The following is a 12,443-nucleotide window of genomic DNA, read 5'->3' on the forward strand; positions in this document are numbered from 1 at the left end:
ATTAGCACTATTTTCTGATGATATGATTCTATACCTAGAAGACCCTAAAAGTTCCACCAGAAAACTTCTAGAACTCATAAGTGACTTCAGCAAAGTAGCAGGATATAAAATCAACACCCATAAATCAAAGGCATTTCTGTATATCAGTGACAAATCCTCAGAAAGAGAAATGAGGGAAACCACCCAGTTTTCTATAGCCTTAAAAAAATAGTTGGGAATCAAATTAATAAAAGAGGTGAAGGAACTGTATAATGAAAAATACAGAAACCTAAAGAAAGAAATAAAAGAAGACCTTAAATGATGGAAAGATCTACCTTGCTCTTGGATAAGCAGAATTAATACAATCAAAATGACCATACTTCCAAAAGCACTATACAGATTTAATGCAATTCCAATCAAAATCCCAATGACATTCCTTATAAAAATAGAAAAAGCAGTCATGAAATTCATCTGGAAAAATAAGAGAGCCAGAATAGCTAAAGCAATCCTTAGCAAGAAGAGTGAAACAGGTGGCATCACTATACCAGACCTTAAACTACACTGCAGAGCAATAATAACAAAAACAGCAAGGTATTTGCACCAAAACAGAATAGTAGACCAAGGGTACAGAATAGAAGACACAGAGACTAACCCCAAAAATTATAATTATCTTATATCAGACAAAGATGCCAAAAACATGCATTGAAGAAAAGATAGCCTCTTCAACATATGGTGTTGGGAAAATTGGAAATCCATTTGCAACAAAATGAAATTAAAGCCCTATCTCTTACCATGCACAAAACTCAACTCAAAGTGGATCAAGGACCTAGAAATTAAACCCAGAGACCCTGTGTCTAATAGAAGAAAAAGTAGGCCCTAATCTCCATCATGTGGGATTAGGCCCCAACTTCCTTAATAAGACTCCTATAGTGCAAGAATTAAAATCAATAATCAATAAAAGGGATGGACTCAAACTAAAAAGTTTCTTCTCAGCAAAAGAAACAATCTGTGAGGTGAACTGTGAGCCTATATCTTGGGAGCACATCTTTATTGCTCACACATCAGTTAGAGCACTAATCTCTAGAGTATATAAAGAACTCAAAAAGCTAAGCACCAAAAAACAACCCAATCAATAAATGAGCCAAGGACCTGAACAGACACCTCTCAAATATGCTATACAATCAATCAACAAATATATGAAAAAAAAATGTTCATGATCACTAGCAATTAAATAAATGCAAATCAAAACTACTCTAAGACTTCATCTTACTCCAGTCAGAATAGCAGTTATTATGTATTCAAACAACAATAAGTGTTGGCAAGGTTGTGGGGAAAAAGGTACACTCATACATTGCTGGTGGGACTGCAAATTGGTGCAGCCAATATGGAAACCACTATGGAGATTTCTTGGAAAATTGGGAATGGAACCACCATTTGACCCAGTTATCCTACTCCTCAGTCTATACCCAAAGGACTTAAAAACAGCATACTACAGGGACACAGCCACATCAGTGTTTATAGCAGCACAATTCACCATAGCTAAACTCTGGAACCAACTTAGATGCCCTTCAATAGATAAATGGATACAAAAAAATGTGTCATAGATACACAATGGAATAATACTCATCAATAAAAGAGAATAAAATCATGGCATTTGCAGGAAAATTGATGGAGTTAGAGAAGATAATGCTAAGTGAAGTTAGTCAATCCCAAAAAACCAAATGCCGAAATGTTTTCTTTGAGATAAGGAGGCTGATTTATAGTGGGATAGGGAGTGGGAGCATGGGAGGAATAGATAAACTCTAGATAGGGTAGAGAGGTTGGAGGGGAAAGGAGGGGGCATGGGTTTATTAATGATGGTGAAATGTGATGATTGTTATTATCCAAAGTATAGGTATGAAGACACGAATTGGTGTGCCCATACTTTGTATACAACCAGAGACATGAAAAGAATGTTCTATATGTGTAATAAGAATTAGAGTGCATTCTACTGTCATATATAAATTTAAAAATGAAATACACACACACACACACACACACACACACACACACACACATATATATATATATTAAATAAATTGAAGATTCAATGTTGGCTATTGGTTTAATAATTATCATAAAAGAATAATTTATATGGTAAAAGTTGACATTAGATTTGTTTATAGTAATCCATGTAAAAGTTAAAAAAAATTCTTGTTAAATGTTGGCTTGTATGTATTTCATTGGAGTTTGGACATTTATCAGATGTCCATCAATCTTTGGCTGAGGATCTCTCCAGAGTTGCAGAAGCCAAATGGCTATTTGCTATGCACCCCCTACCAAAAACTTCTGGTTTGTCCACCCAGGGGCCTGCAACTGACTGATTACAGGATGCAAAGATGTGGGTTGTCTGTTTCTGTTGTTTGCAGTAATTCAGGATGCAGACTGCAGTGTGCCTGTGATTACTGTAGGTCATCCTGTCAGATCCCTTCTTCAGGATCATTTTTTCTATAGTCAAGATCCTTGTGGTTGACTGTGAGTGCAGGAACTCTGGTTGTGGGTTTTCAATGGATGTTCTGTGGAGCAGAAGTATTCCCCCAGCTGACTCCTGTCTCTGAGGTACTATAGCGAAGGGTTTCGAGTGGTTTACAATGCCCCAGGTTGTGAATAGTGGGCATTGATTCCCTCTGTTTACTAAGACTGATTCAGGGTCTCACAAGTATCCAGACAATGCTCTTTTACTCACCAGTTGTGATCGCAGGTAAGGCTGTGTACCAGTTAAGGCTGAAATCAGCCCCTTCCTGCTCTGTAGACTCTGGTAATTTTCCTTAGGATCTCTGGCATTGGATATTTAGGCAGCTTCCTTCTGATCCCCTGGGATCCCAAGAACCCCAGGGAATGTCACTATGCTTCCCATGGTGCCTTCTCTCAATGTCAGTGATTTGGGACTGGTGAATCCACTTTCCTCTTTTCAGGAGGCCAAAGCTGTTTCATTGCTAACTGTATCTGAGTTACACAGGTGAATATTGTGCAAAGCTTTCTGTCCTTGCCTTTGTTACCTGAGCAGGGTTAGGTACAGTTCTCAGTGTAGGTCGCATCAAGCCATTCCCCTTGTGAGGGGGAGGGCAAGAAGGTTTCAGTAATTTTTCCTAGTAGTAGTTCTTCTAGATGTTCTTTCTGGCTGCATTCTTAAGGGTTCCCAGTGCAGGAGGTTTCCTTCTGTTTTCATTTGTGGTTGTCTTGGCATAAGTAGACACTGTGTTGATTTAAGGGGGTGACTGGTCAGCTGAGGTCTTCACAATATGGCTGTGAACCCCCGACTAAGTTTTATATTTGCAATTTCGTTTTAAACTATTTGCTCTGTTTTAAGAACCCTTCTGTAACTATCATATTTTACATTTTGACTTTATTTGCAAATATTTTAAGTAGATGAGCTTATGCGATTTTCTGCTTCCTTTCTCTCTCTGCTATCCCTTCCCATATCGCATACCCAGCTTTGGGTACAGGGTTAAGGGACTCTGAGGGTTTTGTTTTGTTTTGTTTTGTTTTTTTGTTTTTTTTAATGTAATCAATCTTCCAATCTCTCCAAGTCTCAGACTTTGTAAAATTGTTTTTTTAGAGCATTTAGTATTTCCATGCCTCTCAGTTCTGCTTTTCCTTTGCCCCCTCCTTTCTGTGTTGTAAAGTGATTGGGACTCACTGCCTAGCTCACTTCTGCCATCTTCCTGCCTCTTCACTTTTCCACTGAATTTAGTCAAAGTATGCAGTAGTACTAATAAAAGTCCCAATAAACCTCCTGAATTCCAGAGATATTCTTCCTTACCCCCACCTAGTTCTATTATAGTAACCCAATTTCCACTTGGTACTTAAGATCAATTACCCAACCACTACAGTAATACTCTTCTTTGCTTGTTGACTTAGATTCATCAGGATCCAACACTGAATAGGTAACAAGAAAATCATTGCAATGCCTCTAGTGAAAAGAATACCTCTTTGGAACCAAGATTCTTAAACCAAAAGAGTTTAAGGATACAGGAAAAAGAAGAAAAAATTGTGACTGTAATGCTAGTGGTAATATTGAGTAGACTCATTCCCATTTCTACCTCTTCATTCTTAACCCATGAATACTTGCTATAGGAAAACATCATCATATATTGTATACATATAACACATCCTATAATACATTACTCCAGTATTGCAAGGCATTACCATCTAGTTATCACTGGAACTGAGTCTTCAAAAGGCCATTTCACCATTCTAGCAAGCCAGAGAGTATAGAATGGAAAAAATATAAGATCAATATATTGATCAATCTTCTATTACTTTAACAATTACCTGAGATACGTGGGAAAAGGTTCTTGTGGCTCACAGTTTTGGAGCCTTCAGTCCATAAACTAGTGATACCATTACTTTGGGGCCTGTGGTGGGATAGCACATTATGTATAGTTGGAGTACATGTCCCATTCACTTCAAGGCTGAGCAAGCAAAAGAGAAAGACTACAGCATCCCACAATCCCCTTCAAGAATGTGACCTAATATTTCCCAGTAGATCTCACAGCTTAAAAGTTTCCACCACCTTCTAAAAGTGTCAATGGGCTTTTGGGGAACTTTTCAGATCCAAACTATAATAACCAACTAATCCCACGCATTGGGATCATTGCCATACTTTTATTATTATTATTATTATTATTATTATTATTATTATTATTATTATTATTATTGATACTGGGGATTGAACTCAAGGGTACTCAACCACTTAGCCTCATCCCCAGCCCTATTTTTATTTTATTTAGAGACAGGGTTTCACTGAGTTGCTTAGCACCTTGCCATTGCAGAGGCTGGCTGGAGATCCTCCTGTCTCAGCCTCCCTGGCTGTTGGGATTACAGGTGTGAGCTATTGTGTCTGGCTCACACTTCATTCATTTTGAAGTGAATTTTTTGATCAGAAAAAAAAATGTTGTATGAAATACAATAGTGAAAAAATAATTCCATAAGTGTATAGATGATTGTTTTCACAAAACCATTGTATACAAGCAGGTGAATTCACATACAGAATAAGTGCACACTATAGTAAGAATAAAATGCTACACACCCACATGACTGAAGTTATTTCAACATAACCAACCTGCAATGATGCAGCTGGAAATCATCCCCAGGAATGATACCATATTGAGATGCAGTGTTACTAAATAAACAATTCAGCAAAAGCTATATTGTTCAGTTGGCATTGGTGAATAAAAGTCCATGTCACTGAGCCCATGCAAAACTTCTACCCCCACCACTATTACCATCTTGATTATAAAACCATTAGGCAATGGATAATGATTGGGAAAGATACTCACTGGTATCTACAAAATGGGTGATCCTTTGATGTTCATTTACATGGACACAAATATCTTCATATTCTTTGACCATTTATATAGAACCATTCACAGACCTCTTTCTGGAATCTTACTGTTACCAATTTTCCAACTGTGTTCATAAGTCCCTTAATATCCATCAGATTTCTTTGACCTTAGGCCATGAATCAGTAGATGATTATATGTATGTCCATTTCTACTTCTAGAAAAATTAACATACAGATACATAATCAGGTCATTGCTCAAAGTTTTTCCTCTTCTATAGGATTTCCCTTAGCCACTACATTTGAAGGATTTTTCAGAGAGAGATTATAGCGCTCCAAGTTCCAAAAGTTTACTTTAAGATGGTGTATACAAATTTAGAAGAATCATGAAAACCAGGATAGTTTTTTTTTCTTTCCTCAATCAACTGGTAGTGAAGAAATACCCATGAGGTTATAGATGAAAGCCCAGTAGCAAAAAGGTAAGCAGAATAGATGCCTAAGGTAGGCCACTTCCTTATGTAACTTCTATATGCTTTTAGGGTCTCCATGAGACCAATCTCATAAATACTATTTCTATATAATAATAGAGTGCTTCTGCGCATAGCCAACTTTATGGTCTGGTGTGTAAGAAATCAAGTTCATAACATATCATAACTTATCATTGGTTGCATGATAAGTTGGTGGCTCATAGTTAACTATTCAGGCTCTACTCAGCCAATAGCTGTTTCTTCAAAGGAGATTAGTTATTCATAGAACTTTCCTACAAAATTCTAAGGGTTTGCACCAGGATTCACTCATAGCCACCAGCCAAAGCCTCAAAAGAGCATCTCTATTTGCAATTGACATTTTAAACACCAATTTATCTGCTAGACCATATGGCACAGGTGGCAGAGTAGCTTGCATGGAATCCAGAGTTGTTCCAGATTCTTCAGTTTCTCTGAGACCACTCAAAATTAGCAGTTTGGTTAAAGAGCTAGAGTAGAACACCCAAAGAAAGAATGTTGCCTCCCAAACAAGCATCTTCTAAGCATGCTGCCTCCAATTTTATTTCCAGAGAAGACAGATGCAAAACTTTACCTTTAACCTTAGAAGTGATATCTCAATGCCCCAGAACACTAGACCAATATAAATTTCTCTGAGTTCAAGTCACTTAAATTTTTGTGAGATTTATTCATTCACCTTCGGATATATTTTATGAAATAGATTAGGTATAAATGTTTTGTAATGTTAGCATTTTCAATGTTACAATGATACCAACTAGCAAATCTTAAAATTATTAGTTTCATATAAAGTAAGAATTTAAATGTTCTCTCTGAACATCTTTGGTCAATCAGATATTCATTATTAAAAGTTTCTTCTTTCACAGTAAAATAGTCTCCTAATAGAAATTATAAAGGTACTATATTTCAACTTCTTAAGATAAATTTTGTGAAAATTCACATATAGAATACTGTTTTATTTGAATTAAGAAGTAATGAGGAAAGTGAAGGGTACCCAAAGAAACTGAAAATTCATTTGAAATTTTTGTTTCCAAGAAGGTATGATATATGCAAGTTCTCATAATAATTCTGACTCCCAACGAGGAAAAATAAACCATAAAAGAGAAGGGGAGGAAGAATAACATTTATGACATTTATTGAGGCCAATCTGCAAATCATTGCACAGATCTTTCACATATGCTATTTTATATTGTTTCAGTACTTTCCACAATGATTTAAAACAGATATTATAATTATTCCCATTTTAAAAATTAAACAACTGAGATATGCTGCCCATTCAATTAAGTATTGATAGGGTCAAGGTAGACTTAGAACAATCTTATGCAAAAGTCTGCTGGTCTTTGTTGCTGTTGTTTGTTTGTTTTTAACATGACAAAGAATATTACTTATTACTACAAATAACTTATAAGAACTCTACAACAAAACAAGAATTACTTTCTAGTTCCACAACCTTGAGCAAACTATTAGCTACTAAGATGACAAAAAGGTGATTCAGATAAGTTATCCAGTATGAAGATTTCCTAATAATTTCAAATATATAAGGAATCAAAAAATATAGGTATAATAGGACAGGGGTACTGTCTGCACCCTCTCCAGTATTTTTTTTCTCACATAAATACCTGCCTTTCGGCTCAGAATAATTGAGGAGGTCATTAAGAAAGACATTCAATTTATCACACAGACTAGTGAGCATTTAAGAGTATGAAACTCTCCTCTTAATACTCAGAAAACTGCATACTTTACATAGCACTGTCCAAAGAGCCATGGCACATAAATCCATAAATATTAGGTTTGTTAACCACAACTAATCCTAAACCAGGAACATCCTGTTCAAAGCATTCCACATACACAAACCTTTATCCAGGCAAATACCATCAGTTTATTTTTCAGGAGGTCAATTATCAGCATTTTCCCCATAAGATTTTGTAAAATCACCTACATTATTTTCCCTCAGAAGCACTCTCCCCCTCTATCCTTGTATGGGAGACAAATGGATTACAGGTTATCTGTTTTGTAAGGGTCCAATAGGATCATCCATGTCTTAAAATTATGACGTTTCATTAATGAAATAAAAAATGAAATGAAATAAAAAATAGAATAAAATATTAATGATAAAATAAAAGAAAAAAATTATGATGTTAAAAATACTAACGATTCCAGTAGCAACAGTAATTACCATTATCAGTAGCAATAATTATTACCAGTATTAACTACACTATTTTCATTCCATTTATAGATGGTTAACAATAACATAGTTAGATAAAAGGCATACTTACTTTTACAAAACATAAGACTGTTGGGTTTGTTTTTCATTCAATTTTTTTTTAATCATTTAGTGGAAAATTACAAACCACAAATTACTGTCCAGATATTAAAAAATGAAATGATGAAATAAAGAAGAAATGAGAGTACCAATTGTATTAATTAATATTACTGATTTAAAGAAATTATAAATATTACTATTTTGTAATGCAATCATAATATAAATATGCATTTGTAGGCTATAACTTTTCTAGCAAAGTGAATATATTACGTTCAAAAAATAAACTAACAAAATTACTTTAAAAGTTATTTAAATTGCATACCTCTGATAAAATATAGTGTAAGCCTCTGGGTATTAAAAGGTAATTTAGGTAAATCAATCACTTCATTCGTCCACAGAATCACGAGCCACTCAAGCAGGAACAAAACTTTATTTTTGAAAAAGCCGCCAATACTCCATACGCGCCAGCAAGCCAAAAACCGGTCCACCCCCGCGCGCGCCTACCGGAACCGCCCCCCCCACCTCCCCCGGAATTCCCTCCTACTATCCTTCCCCAACCAATGGGAACTCTCCAGGAGTCCCGTAACATGAGTCCTGTAGCAGGCCAAGGTGAACAGCAGGAGTCCAATTTCCATATGAATGTAAATCTTAACATAATCATATCATCTCAATGGCTAGCTGGCGTCACCTTACAACCGAAAGTGCCATGCATCATATTATTTGCTTGTGGCTCCTAGCAGGCTATAACTCTTCTAGCAAAGTGAATATATTACGTAAAAAAATAAACTAACAAAATTACTTTAAAAGTTATTTAAATCGCATACCTCTGATAAAATATAGTGTAAGCCTCTGGGTATTAAAAGGTAATTTAGGTAAATCAATCACTTCATTCTTCCTACAAGAAAAATATCTTGCAAAAATAAGGTTGATAAATTATTGTATGACATTCTAAAATTTCCACTATGAGAACTGTTTCATAATACATAATTGTTACATAATTAAGAACCTACACAAATAATGATTTCAGTGATTATCTATGTTATCTAAAACAGAACAAAAATATTTTAAATGAATACAAATCTAAAACAACATTTAGATCTCTCAGAGAATACTAAGATCATATTTCAAATTAAGCACCTATATGAATGAGGACTCATGGAATATTTAATTCTTAAATGGCAAATTTTCTCTGGATTTTATTTTCTTGCTCATGAAGAAAACATTTTTTTTTTATTTTAAAAAATCTCAATAAAAAACAATAGCTCTGTATTTAAAAGTCTCAATAAGAAACAATAGCTCTGATAGTCTCCTAAATTTGGCCCAAATTTTGAAGTATCATGTATTTCCTATATACATTTCCTGGGTCAAAATAAAAATGTTAAGAGCACATCCCCATCATCCAGTAGTGGAAAATCACTTCATTATTACTTATTTTGTAAAGATCCAAAGAAATTTAGGAAAACAAAATATTTACAGGGCAACTAAGACCCTTTACAGAGTTGACAGAGAGAAAGAGCCCAGAGTGCTAAAGAAACAGCATGAAAAAATTTGACTAAGATGGACAGACATACATTGTATTTATGTTATAAGTAAAAATAAATGAATTTATTACATTTAAAAACAAAGAAGATCTCAAAGTGCACCATGAAGCAAAATCCAACAGTTTGTTGTAATGCAGGAATATGTCTAAAACAAAGTGGTTCAGAAGAATTTTAAATAAAAAGATAAAAATTAGCGTGACAAACATATACTAATACAACAAGAGTGAGCTCCTGATGTCAGACAAGGTAAAATTAAAACAAAACAAAAATCCTCAAATAAGAAAGAAAAAGATGGAAAGGTTTCATTTTCTTTCATTTCGGTTTTAGGATTTATTTTATTATATTCTTTTTTAACTTGCAGAATGTCTCTCAAGGTCTTTTTAAATTTTAACTTTCATTACTTTTGAAACCATATTAAAGATAAAGCTTTTCTTGGACTATTGACTAATTAGGTGAAAAAATTAATCACCTTCCCCCAAAAAGCCCATAACTGGTAAGCAGCTTCCTGAAATAACACTGTGATCCCTTGCAATGTTAATATAAACAACCAGCTGGCAGAAGACGATAAGGATGCAGTAATATTTTTAATTGGCACTTGTTCTGAACATTTATATTAGAATAGTTATAATACCAACTACATAAAGGATTGCAATTATCCATGTTAACAAAAAAAAAATTCCTCTTAGTTTAACATTATAAATATAAGAAGTAAAGAAATTACGCAGCCACAATTACAGGAAATGTACTTAAATGAATGTTGATTCGTTAAAAAATTGAAAAGAACAACATATGTCTGCGGTTGACTGCATTTAGTGAAGCACATGTCTTTCTTAAAAAAAAATCTTAAACTCAATTCTGGTTTCAATCTAATAAGTAGAACAGATTCAAACTTACATGCTTGAGCAGTTAGCATAATATCATCTTTTGGTTTTTTTGGTGTCAATGGGAGTTGAATACAGGAGTGATTTACCACTGAGGCACACCTTAACCAGTCATACTATTTTTTTTTTTTAATTGCTGAGGTTGGCCTGCAACTTGCAATCCTCTTGCCTCTGTCTCCTGAGTATCTGGCATTATAGGCATATACCATTGTGTCCCACAGCATGGTGTTGTCTTAAACTGTGTTATTTCATTAAAAAATTAATAGAAAACTGAGTTATAAATTTAAATTTGCAATTTTAAAAGATAATTTCATTTTACTGATCCACTCTCTATATATTTATAAAATAAAAATGTTCAATTAAGTGATATTCAAACTTCTATTTTCAAATTTAAAGCACTTTGCTTTTTAGAATTTCTTATTGAAATATAAATACTCTAAATCCAGCCTCTTTTTCCACTTTAAATCTTTCCTTCCTTAAGCTCAAAACCTGCACATTATATATTGATATGTTTATTTAAGCAAAGTATGTGAAATATAGACTTATGATACTTTCCCTGTTTGAAAGACTCTATTTGCTATTCTATTCATTTTGTTTTACTTTTTTTAAAGATTGCTTTTTGACCTACTAAATAATATTACACATTACTAACAGTTTGTAATTTTCTGTTTAACAGAATAACTATATCTTTATGCAGATCAGCAATCCCTGTACTTGGGTTAATTTGTGAATACTGGGGTTTTATGAGCATTAGTACACGAAGCTAAATAATCAGAAAATATTCTGTTATAGTCAAAGAATAACATAACATTACTAATACAAATTTATAATAAATTTGTTTATAAAATAGATAAATAAATGAGAAAATACAATAGCAGACCATAACACATTTTTTTTTTTGCTATTCCATAGCTTACATTATTAACCCTACATAGGGAAATAGTAATTTAGTAGCTAAAAACATGGGATGTTATCTAAAAGAGGACAGAGTCAATTAAAAGAATCAATGTTCAGAAATTGATGACAAATAAACAAACAAAAAGAAAAGATAAGGAAAAGAAACTGAAGAGATGCTAAGAGAAACGTCTGTAATGTCCACTTAAGCAGTGACCAAGAAAAAAATTGTACTCATTTACTAAGTTCTATTTATTGAATAATTATTATTGAGATCTTTCTATGCAATGGTAATTACAGGGCACTGTAATAAATTCTGCATTGACCAAGAAACACAAATACCTTCCCTAATTTTTTTTTCTTTTATCTTGATAAGGCAGATAAGACAGACAAGTACAATTGTATGCAGAGTTCCATTCTAAATTTCATTTAAAAGGAAGCTGAGTGCCCACTAAAATTCATCTATGCAGGATTTCACCTGAATGAAAAAAGTGATTGCAAGCCAAATAATGAAAAACTCTACTCTGACTATCAAAACTATTAATCAGAACATTATATTGGCCGGATTAGTGTTTCTGGGATTTCCCAAGACCACCCAGACTTTTGGATTCTCTTAGGACTCTTGGTACTCTGTGCAAAGTTTCATTCACTTCTAAGATTTACTGTGACAGTGAAAAGATAAACAGCAGGATTAACAAGGGACAAACACACATGCAAAATCTGAAAAAAATCCACATACAGGCTTCTATTGTTTTCCCTTTCCATTACCTGACACATTGAGTACACTTTTCCTCAGCAGTGAAAAGTGCAGTGACATGTGCAATGATTCTCTGAGGAAAGACAATCAGAGTCTACAATAAGTTTTCCAGTGCTGCCAAGACAAGGTTCTAGAGACCAGGTGTTTAGACAGAAATTTAAACACACATCAAAGGTGTTGGGAGTCACCCTGACTCCAAAGACTAACTTCCCCATCCCCCCAAGAAGAGCCATCCAATGGTGAGCCCTGCTGGCTCACATGATTCTTACCCACCAATCAGAAAGCAGCCTATGCCAACTGTCAAA

The sequence above is a fragment of the Spermophilus citellus genome, assembly GCF_964194105.1.
Source record: "Spermophilus citellus genome assembly, chromosome: 11".
Taxonomy (NCBI): Eukaryota; Metazoa; Chordata; class Mammalia; order Rodentia; family Sciuridae; genus Spermophilus; species Spermophilus citellus.